The sequence below is a fragment of the Rhipicephalus sanguineus genome, chromosome 11, assembly GCF_013339695.2.
Source record: "Rhipicephalus sanguineus isolate Rsan-2018 chromosome 11, BIME_Rsan_1.4, whole genome shotgun sequence".
Lineage (NCBI taxonomy): Eukaryota > Metazoa > Arthropoda > Arachnida > Ixodida > Ixodidae > Rhipicephalus > Rhipicephalus sanguineus.
The window spans coordinates 33,086,773-33,099,857 of record NC_051186.1 but is presented as its reverse complement, the minus strand read 5'-3'; the positions used below and the strand labels follow the sequence as shown (position 1 = coordinate 33,099,857).

At 50.8% G+C, this 13,085-nt stretch overlaps 1 protein-coding gene across 1 annotated transcript in view; it reads left to right on the top strand.

Moving 5' to 3' along the window:
• Positions 1-316: 316 nt before the first annotated feature.
• LOC119374927 (uncharacterized) overlaps positions 317-13,085 on the top strand; it is a 150,438-nt gene continuing 137,669 nt past the window's right edge. Inside the window, exon 1 of the mRNA XM_049420321.1 lies at positions 317-480. The gene's annotated coding sequence lies outside the window, so the exon portion shown is untranslated. The remainder of the gene's footprint in view (positions 481-13,085) is intronic.

Sequence of the window (13,085 nt, the reverse complement as noted above, 5' to 3'; positions counted from 1 at the left end):
ATACTCGCATAGCACCATCATTAGACAATGTTGGCTGACTGTTGGCTTATGTTGGCTATGCACTCTTGCGTGACAACGTAATACGCGTGTTCTAATATGCCTCTGTTTTACTCCATCAACTGATCCTCAGAGTGCTGCAGTTTTTCTTGGGAAATTTCACCGCGAGTGTTCTTTTCCTTCGTTCGCAAAATGCGTACCGGCCGGCTTGCGTCCATCCTTGCCTAGCATCGTGAAGATCACCGGAAGACAGATACATAATAAGATGGGGGCAAATTCAGCGAAGCCCGACAGATCCCGCTTCAAGTCACGCAGGCACCGTCCGGTGAAGGCATTTCGGGCCTCCGCCGTGCCTTGCCAGTGGAGCCTGAAAGCAAGAAACGTTGCGCCGACGTCGCTTCCCGTCAGGACAACCAGCGAAGGAGCCAGCGCCGCTGCTACGACCAGTGCTTGCATCCTCGTCATGTCGGCAAGCCACTTCAGGTACCACCTGAAATACTTCTGTCGGTGCGCCTCCGGGAAAAGCTGCGAGCGAGCAGTCGAGTGCGTGGATTAGCAAACTTGAGCATGCTGTTCGCTATATAACATTCATATTTAAAGAACTTCAAAACGCCACTGGCGTAGCCACTGGTGGGGTTGGGAGAGTTCAACAACCCTGCGCCCTCCCAAATTTTTCAATATTGAATGTTGTCACGTTGGGTGACGAACGCTGCACCAAGAGTGGAAAATACGTAACGTTACAAGATCTCCGAATAAATTTTCCAGGAAGTTCCGTTGATCGACCTAAACCAGCGACACAACCGTATATCTTTGTGGTAAAATCAACTGCTTTTTCAAAAACTGAAAGCTCACAGAAAACACGGACGAAAAAAGGCACTCGTATACACACAGGTGCTTTTCTGTGCGCTTTTAGTTCTTCAAGATGGATTACCAGCGTACCCAGACTGCCGCATAGCTCCAACTGCTTTAAGCTCGCGAAAGTGCATTACGTCACAGGTATAAGAAAATGTCATTGGAGAGCACCTATTTTGCATTAATGTATACTTTCCTGCTGTGCCACAATGGAGAAGGTAAAAGAAAAGTTGGGCAGACCAGCCGTTGCCTAAATGATTGACTCAGAGAGCATGGCAAAAAAGAAAAAGTAAAACTCACCATGATACCGGCGCGCACCTCGTAAATACAAGCGAAGCAAGAGGCCAGGAGGACCACAACGTTGATCACCAGAAGAGAGAACAGCAGGACGTTCACCTCCAGCTTCTTCACAAAGCTCGCCTTTGCCGCCAACAGCGAGAGAAAGCGCGTGACGAAGGAAAATGCGGCCGGACAAAGTATCGCCATCGTGAAGTGCTCAGAACAGGTCAGCAGAATACGTAGAGCGTTATACTCGGCCAGTGTCGCAAGTACTCCCAGCATATGGAGGGCCTGCGTGCAAAGCGGCACCCATTAAGCAGGCAGAATACGGCAGTCCACTCAAACATGTGGTATTGAACAAAAACAACGTTGCTGTTATTAAAGCAGGTACCCAATGTCATTATGAAACATTTAGCGAACCACGCCAACCAGAGCCAACCATGCCAACCATGCTTTTTTACATTTATCCGGTGCTAACGATAGTAATAATTGTGGTGGTTTAATGTCCCAAAACCACGATATGATTATGAGAGACGCCGTAGTGGAGGGCTCCGGACCACCTTGGTTTCTTTAACGTGCCCCTAAATCTAAGTACACGGGCCTCAAGCAATGTCTCCTCCACCGAAAATGCGGCTGCCGCGGCCGGGATTCGATCCCGCGACCTTCGGGTCAGCAGTCGTGCACCATGACCACTAGAACACTGTCGCTGGGGCGGCGCTCACGAGCGCTGATAGTATGCAAGCAGTAGAATCTCGATACGATAACGGCTCGTACGAATTTCGGGGTGATACGAATTTTTGTGTGGTCCCGGCCGAGTTCCATTAGCCTACATTGTGTTGGAGCACGGTTGTTGCGAACGGTTGATAGGAACGTGGTACGCTGTCCAGCAGATGCGAACAGATGCTACCCAGCGGCCGAGGAAGTCGCGGCAATCACGCGCAGGCGCAAGGAACTGTAACGCGGGCAACGCGGGCATGTGCGCTGCGCCACACCTCCGGTTTCGTTATTTTCAGCAACGTGCATCAGCTGCGCGTCGTCACCTCCGAGATGGTGCAAGCGAATCTCGGAGGCCTCAGTGCGCCTTCGCTTTGATGTAGATTAGGACTGCGCTGGCTTGCGCAATTATTTTTCTTTTCTTTCTTTTTTCTTGCGATGCGTTGGTGCGTGCTACTGCAACCAAGGCCACGCTGTTTTTTTATGCCTGCTTTCCACGACGAAGCAAGCCATGTCTCGCAATTATTGGACATCCTACGAAAGGTGAATGAGGAGCCAAGCAGGATGCGGATGGACTTGGCTACGGAGCTACGACTCGCAGTGTGAACGAGCGCGACTTTTGGGAAACTCATACCTGCCAGTTCGCCCACTTTTCCTAGGAGACCCCCGAATTTTGAGAAATCCACCAGACTGCACGGGCGTAGCTCCCACCTCTCCGCGATAAGAACATAAAACTCACCAGGTCCCTCATACACTTAAGACGACTGGAAGGCAAAAGCTATCTCCTTTTTCTCCTTGGTAGATGTATTGATCCTGCCCCGGCATCATCCGAAAGCATTGTGCACCTAACGTGGTCTTCCTCTAACTCCAGGATCGGAGGCACCTCACCTGGTTTTACACTGCCTCCGTGATCGGCACGCCTTTGACCAAGTTACGATGTCATGTGATGACGCCATAATGATAGCCATCTGTGACGTCATGATGACGTCATATGGTGACGCCATCACGTGATGATGACTTTTTGCATCACTCGTATTGAGGCTGACGACAGAAGACACAGACGCGGAACGCTGGTCAAATTTCGCGTTTGATGAGGAACATAAGGCTTTCTCCTTAAGCAAACACGACAGTTCCAAAATTGTGTGGCCTTGCCCTTCGACGTGCGGACCGCTTGAGTCACTTTATCCGCGACACACTGGTGTCACGCGAAAAAGTGTACTAAGATAGGAAGGGGCTACTTGACATCTCGAGAGAAAGCACGTTTTCGCCGATGTCATGGCCTGTTGACACTGCGTGTCTGTATAAAACGTCGCATACATTGAATTTGGGCTTGTATTTGCTATCTCAACACTACAAAGAAAGCTTTGGCGATCCTCGGGTTGACGGCCTATCTCTTACTAACACAACTACCCGTCTGTGCTACGCAGAAACGCCGCAGCTAAAAAGAAACTTATAAACCACGCCGGTACGTCTCCTGCGAAAGCTCTCCGCATGGCTTTGCGCATAGCCGGCTGCATTTCGCACGTAATCTGCGATGACTGCAAAGGGTGATCGGGCGAAGATAGCTTGTGGCTCGTCTTATTTCCTTATCGAATGTTGCCAGTAAGAACTGAACAGATAAAGAGCGCGAGGCGAGAAGCTGTGCCTGGGCTTAATGGTCCAGCAACATCTATGTTTTAACGCAAGCAGACTGAGAGAAAGGCATATTACACTACATACACCGCTCTGTATTGGCCTGTGTATTATCTGGTAAGTTTCTATGTGTCCGTCGTTCTACATGCGCTGCAACGAAATAGACAACACAAAGCACTTTCTCACCTCTCCCTGCGCTCTTCCTCTCGTCATAGTGATCACAGTGACTATTCCCGGTTGTTTAGTGACATCCGCTCAGCTCCACCTGTACGTGAGCGTGGTAGTGTACATGATTTATTTAAATTTTAAATGGTTGCTATGGCAGTTATACCACAGATAAATCTATAGTATTTGTTCCATATATTTCATATATTACTTTTCCTGCCAATTATGTTGTGTTGATGTTTCTTGACTATATTTGCGCTCGTGTGCGTGGAGACATCAGTCGCCCAGCAAGGAACATCGCTGGAACTTGTCTTCTTCATGACGAAGACAAGAGCACCTTGTACGAACGTTCGCTCCCGCTACATTCCTTACTCGGCCACTCCTCTTGACTCTAAACATCCAAATTGCCCTGAACATTAAAGGTGGTTGGCCAGCACATAACCCTCTACAGCTGAAACTGGATCGCGTATGTGTCGACTCACTGCATTCACGCAGAGGGCGCCGCCAAGGACGTATGCACGAGCGTTATCCCAGAAGAAGTCGCCGAAGAGGACGTCGTTCCACGCTGCGCGACACCACCGCAAGAGCCATCTTGCGACTCGGCCGCTCTCCTGTCCTTCAACCGCACTCGGAATGCTTTCCTTCTCGCCTTTCGCGTGACCATCATTGTCCTTGTTAAGCAGTTCGCTCACTCCGTCGCCGCCATCTTGCAGAGATACCCAATCTTCGCCGGCCGCAGACTCCACGGTCTCCGTCGGTTGGTGGTCTGACGCGACCATGACCTGCGCTTCCCGTCTCCCTTGGGGACTCCGGGACTTGTCGGCTGCGCTGATTTGTCCCTTTTGGAAGGGACCGACGGTCGGCTCCGTTTCCCCTACGGAGCTGCGCCGAGGTCAGAGGCTGGCCTCCGCGCGTGCTCGCGGTGTGATGATGAGGGTGATGATGATGCTGCGGCTGTTAGTTTATGATGGCTGGGTCAACTACCCTCTCAAAGAGATTAGCAATGCATCGGCAAAGGTACCTTTTGTCTATAGAAATTTCGTTTTATGAAAAAAATGGGCGACATAGACTTGAGTGAATAACAGACTGTAGTGAAGCTTCGTCGTCAGAATGATTTTCATCGCGTTCATCATTGTTTATGAGAGTTCTTTCCACTTTGTAGGGCAGCGGTCACAGAATATGCCTAATGAATGCGGATAAGTAAATATGCGGGAGGCGTTCCTACGGTACCTCGCCGTAGCAAGGACCCCCGTGCAACTAAAACACAGGATGTAAAATGTCCCCTATTTTATATAAGGCGTTGCCGCCGACTGCGGCGACATTAGATGGCGCATGCTTGGTTTCTGCTTTATCGAGGAGGAAGATGATGGAATAGTCAGTCTAGAAATCAATATTAATTGACTAGCGCATCTAGAAATTATGCATTACAGAAAATATTGCATGAATTCACCCACTACTCGGCCAATTTCCTGCACTGGATATGTGTCATGCACAGAGGACAATAAAGAACAACAGCGACCGATGTATCCCGGTTCTTGGCCAGTCCCCCAGCGTGGGGGTGTGCCACGTGTTCAAGGTTCTACTCTACTCTACTTTTCTCTAGTGATGGTTCCATTAATTTATTAGCTAACGTACGCGATATAACACCCTACGCATCCAACTTTTAGATGTGCTGGTGGACTTTAAAGTCACTCTAAACTTACGATCAGTGGTTATGATATGCTTTATTTGTTATCATAATTAGCATGGAGAATGGGGCGCAGCATTTGTATTTGCCCACATATTGACACTCGGCCGATGACATCTGCGGTGGGTGGCTGCACCTGGAGTTTGGTTGAGCGTCAATTTTTAACGTACCGAAACCTCTACTTCATAGCATGCCAAGTTGTCTTTGGCCGAACACAAGCAAACAAACATTCTCCTCACCACACCCTCTCTCCCCTTGTCTTGCACCTACAGCGTGCGGATCCCGGGAGGCAACTGGAACTCGTCACATTTTCTTAAAAACTTACTAACTTACTACGATTAATAATAATATTTGGGGTTTTACGTACCGAAACCACGACATGATTATCAGAGACGCCGTAGTAGAAGGCCCGAGAAGCTTCACGTAAATCTAAGCACACGGTCGTTTAGCGTTCTGCCTCCATCAAAATGCGGCCGGAATTCGATCCCGTGACCTTCGGGTCAGCACCTAAGCCCCATAACCACAAGACCACCGCGCCTGGAAAACTTAATTACTAGGAGTAATCGGTGGTCATACTACTGTATCGTACAAAACAAAGCGCTTCTTTCCTACAGAGCGATGTCTTGTAAGGTAGAAGACACTTTCTGTGCAAGGGTACCATCCGAGACGCATTCGCGTGCTGAGCCGATACAGGACTGTCTGCTCTGCATGCCCAGTCAGAAAGCGCAGCAAACACTCAGAGAGTCGATGGCTGTTTAATTATTCATTTATTTAGATTTAACGTGTCCGTGGATACAGAAGGATTATTCAATGAGTCAAGGGCAGCGCTGCAGGTCCCAGATGAACCGTGTGTGAGGCGACGGATTTTGGACGTTCCATTACAGGGGACAGAGAGAGTATTGATGAATTTGGGAAAGGCTCTTGGGCAGATCATCGCATTCTTCTCGAATTCTTCACTACCTTAGCTATCCCATCAAATATCCCAATCTTCAGCCAGTTCTGTATCTGAACACCAGGGAAGCTTACTAGACACCGGTGCTTGCTGCCGGAGCGGCATGGCTTGGGAGAGCTGCACACAAGAATACGTGAAACATCAGGTCCCTTAGGCATTAAGCCTAACAATTATAGGATATTTCTATGGATATCCTATTTCTATGGATATTTTACAATGTTATTTGAATCCATAGAGGTCTTAAACGCGTAGCATTTTATTGGAAGTAAGCAGACCACAAAATATCCAGGGATAGGAAACAAAAGTCAGTTTCACCGCACGGGCACAACAATGAATGCGATAGCAACAAATTGGAATGTCACGAGAAGAACGACAAGCAGCTCGAAATTTGCAGCGCACTGCTCAAGCACAAAGGACGCACGAAAATAACACACACAGGGCGAGCGCGAGCTAACTTATCCAGCTCGACAATTAAAACGCGCTGCTAAAACACAAAGAAGGGCGCAGAAACAAATGCACAGGTGTGCACAGGACGAGCGCCAACCAAGAGCTGTCACAGTTGTTACTTCCTTGTGTTCGAGCAGAACGCTCCTTTCGCAAACGCGGCCGCTGCAGCGAGCGAAGTGACTTTTGTGCGCATGTAACATCAACGCATATTTTCCGGTGAAAGCGTAAGACGAACAGACCGCCCCCATCAAGAGATAAGACCGCGCGCAAGGGAGACAACGCCCTGTAGGGCGAAGTACAAGTGGTACGAGAGCGCGCGCATCGCAACGAGCGGGGCGATGACCTTTAAAGCGCGCCCTTCGCGCCATCTCGTTGGTAATGCAGTGAACAAGCCGCCGAGCTCTGCGTACAGCCAGTGGTAAATTCTCTATATAAATAGATCGCCGGTAGTATGCTGAGGGACGTACGCTCCGTTGCTGAGCCGTCTTATATATATATATATATATATATATATATATATATATATATATATATATATATATATATAAGGGTCATGACGGCGACTCCGACGGCACAAACAGCCTAGAGTGTCCATATAATTGCTATCGCAATAAAAAAAATCCAGGCAGAATCTACCTTGGTAGTTTCTTAAGGGATGCGTAAGCGTAGATTTTTATAGCGATAGCAGTTATATGGACACTCTCGGTGAGTTTTTGCCGTCGCCGTCGGCGCCACCGTCCCTTCCCGTACATTATTTTAAGTTGCAGCCTGGCCTAGAAAGCTGATTCGGGGCAGCATCGGCATGACGTCTTTCATCCTCTTTCTAGCCTTCGTCAGCGCCAGAAATAGCCACATGGAACACGCATCTTGCGATCACCGAAATGCGTATTTAGCATTAAATATTCGCACGAAGTCGATATTTTCCTGGTGTGTACACTGTAAAATGTTCCATGTGAGCTTTACACCTTGCCCTGCAGAGCGGTTTTATTCCACCTTCGTAGAAAGTGTTCTCTTACATTTTTTTTTGCACAGAACGCAATCGACTGGGAACGTCGGGGTAACTTAATGCGTGTACCTCACACGGCGGCTCGTTTTGTCTTCCAAGAAGTCTTGTCCACGAGTGTAAAGCTTAATGCAGTGCCAAGTGTGCAGCGGGCTTTAGCATTTAAGTGTCACAGAGAGTGCAACATGCTGCCGAACTTTTAACAGTCAAGCTGTGAAAGCTGGCAGCAAGACGTCCATTAACAATACACCCCTGCTGCGCCGTTGCTAAAAATAGCCAAGCCGCCGCCGCGCCGATAAGCAGCAGCCGCCAAGCCGTCACCATAGCAACTGCCACAGTGTCTTACACCGTGCCTCAGAGACAGCGATTTCAACACATTCAAAAGTAGCAAGCTTTTGCGCATATTCCGGATCCGGCCACCGCCGTCTCTTGGCTGTCGCTTCTTCGGCCAAGCATGCTGGATCAGCTTCGATGTGCCAAGCTTTGCGCAACTTAGTGCAAATTTCCCGCATTTCTTTCTTTATAGTGATGTTCATCTTACGTGACAAAGGCACGTACGGGCGGACACTTTTCTGGCTAAAATACTGTTACGTGAGTGACGAGTCGCTTTTACAAGTCGTTATTCACACGATATATTTGCAAGAGCGGCTGCAGCGCTGACCAGACCGGCTCCGAGCTCGAGCAGCTAGCGACCTTCGTCCTCTTCGTCGGGCGCACACGCGCGTCGACCATATGAATTCCGGCAGCCTACATGTAGCATAACCCCCGGCGGCAAAGGCGCCGTCTCGGCGCATCTAGACGTCAACGTCATTGGGCGAGTGGTACTGCTTCAGGCGTGCGACGTGTACAATGTCGCTGGCATGCGGGGTGGATGAAGACGGCGAGGCAGCAGGAGCGATTTCATAGGTGACGGGAGTCACCGCACGAAGCACTCGGTATGGCCCTGTGTACCGAGAGAGCAGTTTGTCGGACAGGCCAACGTGCCGGGTCGGAGACCACAGCAGAACCAAAGAACCGGGCGAAAAGTGTACGTCGCGGTGTCGTTGATCATACCGACGGCGTTGGTTCTCTTGGGAGGTCAGAAGGCGAGTACGAGCGGCTTCGCGTGCATGAGCGGCCCGGCTGATGGCGTCCAGGGCGTATTCAGTGGTCGGAGCTGCTGGCAACGGAATGACTGTATCGAGGGGCAATGTGGGTTCGCGGCCGAACAGCAGGAAAAATGGGGAGTAACCAGCCGTGTCATGGCGCGAGGAATTGTAGGCAAATGTCACGTACGGTAGAGCAAGGTCCCAGTCGGAGTGGTCTGAGGAGACATACTTTGAAAGCATGTCGGTTAGGGTTCGATTCAGACGCTCCGTGAGGCCATTCGTTTGCGGATGGTACGACGTAGTGAGCTTGTGCCGCGTTTCACATGAACGCAGGATGTCCGCTATGACTCTCGATAGAAATGTGCGGCCACGGTCCGTGAGCAGCTGGCGTGGAGCACCGTGTTGCAAGATCACGCCGCGCAGAAGGAAATCGGCGACATCTGTGGCGCAGCTTGTTGGAAGAGCTCGTGTGATGGCGTAGCGTGTGGCGTAGTCTGTGGCCACAGCTATCCACCTGTTGCCAGCAGAAGACAGGGGAAAAGGGCCGAGTAGGTCCAAGCCGACGCGAAAGAAGGGTTCAGACGAAATGTCGAGGGGTTGAAGGCACCCAGCCGGAAGCGTCGACGGTGTTTTGCGGCGTTGGCATTTCTCACACGCCGCGACGTATCGTCTGACGGAGCGTGCGAGACCTGGCCAATAGAAGCGACGGCGGATTCGGTCGTATGTGCGGGACACACCAAGGTGACCGGCAGTTGGAACGTCGTGAAGTTCGTGGAGTACAGCCGAGCGGAGGTGTTTGGGTACAACAAGCAGCAGAAATGGTCCGTCTGGATGAAAGTTGTGGCGGTATAGTGTACCATTCTGGAGTACGAACGAGCGATGAGATCGGTCCGAAGGTGAGGATTCGAGGCACTCGATGATAGCCCGTAAGGATGCATCACGGCGTTGCTCGTCGGCTATGTGGGTCAGTTGGGAAACGGTGCACACGCAAGCTTCCGTGTCAGGGACGGTGCGCGACTCGCCAACCGGATAGCGAGATAGGCAGTCGGCGTCCTGATGCAGGCGTCCAGACTTGTACGTCACTGCAAAAGTGTACTCTTGCAGTCGCAGAGCCCAGCGACCAAGTCGACCTGTGGGATCCCTTAATGATGAAAGCCAGCAGAGCGCGTGGTGGTCGGTGACTACCGAGAAGTGAGTGCCATATAAATATGGACGGAACTTGGAGACCGCCCACACAAGAGCAAGGCATTCTCGTTCGGTGATCGAATAGTTGCGCTCCGCAGGTGTAAGGAGGCGACTAGCGTAGGCGATAACGCGGTCGTGTCCCTGCTGACGTTGGGCGAGGACGGCTCCGATCCCGTGACCACTGGCATCAGTTCGGACCTCAGTCGGGGCGGATGGGTCAAAGTGGGCCAATACAGGTGGCGTCGTCAAAATTGTGATGAGGTGAGAGAAGGCGGCAGCTTGAGTGGACCCCCACGAAAATGGGACGTCTTTCTTCAGAATATCAGTAAGTGGTCGAGCGATTGCTGCAAAGTCTTTCACAAACCGCCGGAAATATGAACAGAGTCCCACAAAACTCCGAACATCTTTGGCGGATTGGGGTACTGGGAAACTGGTGACGGCACGAATTTTCTCAGGGTCCGGCCGCACACCAGAAGCATCAACGAGGTGGCCCAACAATACTTACGCACTTAAAATCTCTATCGTCGGTTACAACCTGAGTATAGATACAGGTACTACTCCCCGAACTGCGGCGCTGTTGCCCTTCATCTGTGCAAAAGAGTTGTGCTAAATGGTTGCCATTCCGACCTCAAGTACTTTTTCGCTCCCAATATAAATACTACTTAAAATAAGAGCTTAAAGTTCGTCGTGCTTACTGAGAGGCAACACTTTTAATCATCGGATGGATTCATTGAAAGAGCTCATTGCCTCACGAATAGACTGCCACAAAAAATTTTTAGAATCCGTCAAGTACGAGCGGAGTTACAGGGACTTGACGCACGTTACAGGCGCTTCCTCTCTCCTTTCGTACCTGCGAGCGCGCTGAAAACTACGCGGCGGAGGAGGGAGGTAATGACAGAGGGCAAGAAAGTGCGTCCTTTCGTCAGCGCGCGTCATGGCTTTGACAGCACTTTTGTTTTTTTCTTCGAACGCGCGGCTTACTTTCAGTGTGATCGCGAGGGGCCGTTTCTTTTTTTTTTTTTTGCAGGTCGAACTGTTTCGCCCACGTGACTATTGCGACGACGTCACCTTCTACGTCACTGACGACGCATCGTCTTGGGATTTTCGATCGTGGTGCCGTCACCGTCACTTTAAAGGGCCATTTTCCTGTTGCTCTGTGAAGGCCCTCTGCGCCCTTCGGGCGCGGAAATCTAATCGTGGCTTCGCGAGTGCGGCCATTTCGCTAACGCTCAATGGCCGGTTGGCAGGGTCTCCGTCACGCGCTACTGGCCGCTGTCACGGCCACGCGCTGTGTAGCCCGCGCGCCTGCCTCGCAGGGGCAGGCGCCCGTCCGTGCCAGCGTCCGTGGTGTGCCCGTGTAACTGGGGCGCACGTAACCCACGAGCCGCTTCGCGCTTCTCTGGTAACAGACTAATGCAACACCAAACAATACGCTGCCGGAAAAAAAGAAAGAAAAGAAAACGGCACAGCAGCGAGGTTCGAACCAACGTCCTCGCAGTTTCGAGCACGACACGTTAACCGCTGCGCCACTAGGGCCAATCGGGTGGCTTCGCACGGAAAGCCTGAAAAACGCGCCCGACAATAACGTGACGCGTCGTCAGTGACGTAGCGGTGACGTCGTCACAATAGTCACGTGGGCGAAACGGTTCGACCTGCAAAAAAAACCGTCCCGATCGCGAGCGAGCGAGCGCGTACGTGGCGGCATCCCGCGGCCGCCGCAGTAACTATGTAGCACACGATGCTCAAATCAGCTGATGACCGTAGAATTTGGGTTTAGGGCATCATTTGTCGAGAGAAGGGGGAACGATTTCTAGCTGATTTTGAGAAATAATTATAATTTCCAGGCTAGGTGCTGCGCTATATTATTTGGCTCGCGTGTTCTCAGGAGCCTCGGCTACCGATTGGCAGCGTTTTCTGACCCTGCTGAAAAGTGTTGCAGAGCCCCTTTAAATATTACGTTCTGCTGAGCGAATATGTCAGAATCTTCGCTTAAATTTGGCAGGAAGTTCAAGTTGTCTACCGAAAACCAGTGGGAGCACTTCAATAGAACCCACTAATGGGGTGCAAAGTTTCATCGCAGTTCCATCGCCCAATGTTCCAATTCCCTAATGGGTGCACAGCCTGCGCACGCCTATAGGCGTGCGCAGGCTGTGCGAAATACATAACGAGACTCGTTATGTATTTCGGGAATGCGTACCGTTAAGCCCACGGACTCCCTGCTCAAGGATGGTCAAGATCCACGCAAGGATCGTTACGAAGATGAGGACGGTGTTCGTTTTCAACGGGAGGCGTGAATGTGGACCCAGGTCAGCAATGACCTCTCGATCCAGCCTTCCTTCAGCGGCGCGTTCTCTGTCCAACGCCATCGCTTGGATGTGAAGTGACATAGCACGAAACGTGGTTCTGACATCGGTCCCCATCAGGACTGCCAGTGAAACGGCAAACACAACTGCTCCCGTGAACGCCTGCACCCTCACAATATCCGCGAGCAGCTGCCGGTACCACGTGAAATTCTCCTCTCGCCGCACCTCCTGGTAAACCTGCGAGCGAGCAATCGAGCGTGTGGAATGGTAAGTTTCAGCGGTATGTATGACGCAACCTTAATGGAAATTAGCAGATAATGAAGCCAAAGAAGGTACAGGGGACGTTAATTGTACTGTTTAACTTTGAAAAAAGATCCTATGCAGGCATAATGTCGGTGCGACGTCAGTTGTGGTTGCAGTGCTGGCTATCTAATTTGCACCAGAGCAATAAACATGACATATGTACTCCCATGATACAGGCGTCATGCTGGGTTAACGTCAATTGAGAACCAAAGGCACTTTAATCTATCTACGCATCTATCTATCTAGCCGCCTACGTCTGGGTGCTCTCGTGATCGCATCCTTAACTTGGTGTAGACGAAATTGGTATCGGAGGGTAAGAGAGCTTGACGAATATAACTGTCTGGTCATGGCACGAATAACGTGAAAATCCTGTCGTGTGCGTCTTCAAACCCTTTCTTCTAGACACGCGTGGTACACACGCATACTACGGGCCGCGGTATGCGCCACAGGTGTTTCACAGTTTATATCTGCCCAGCAA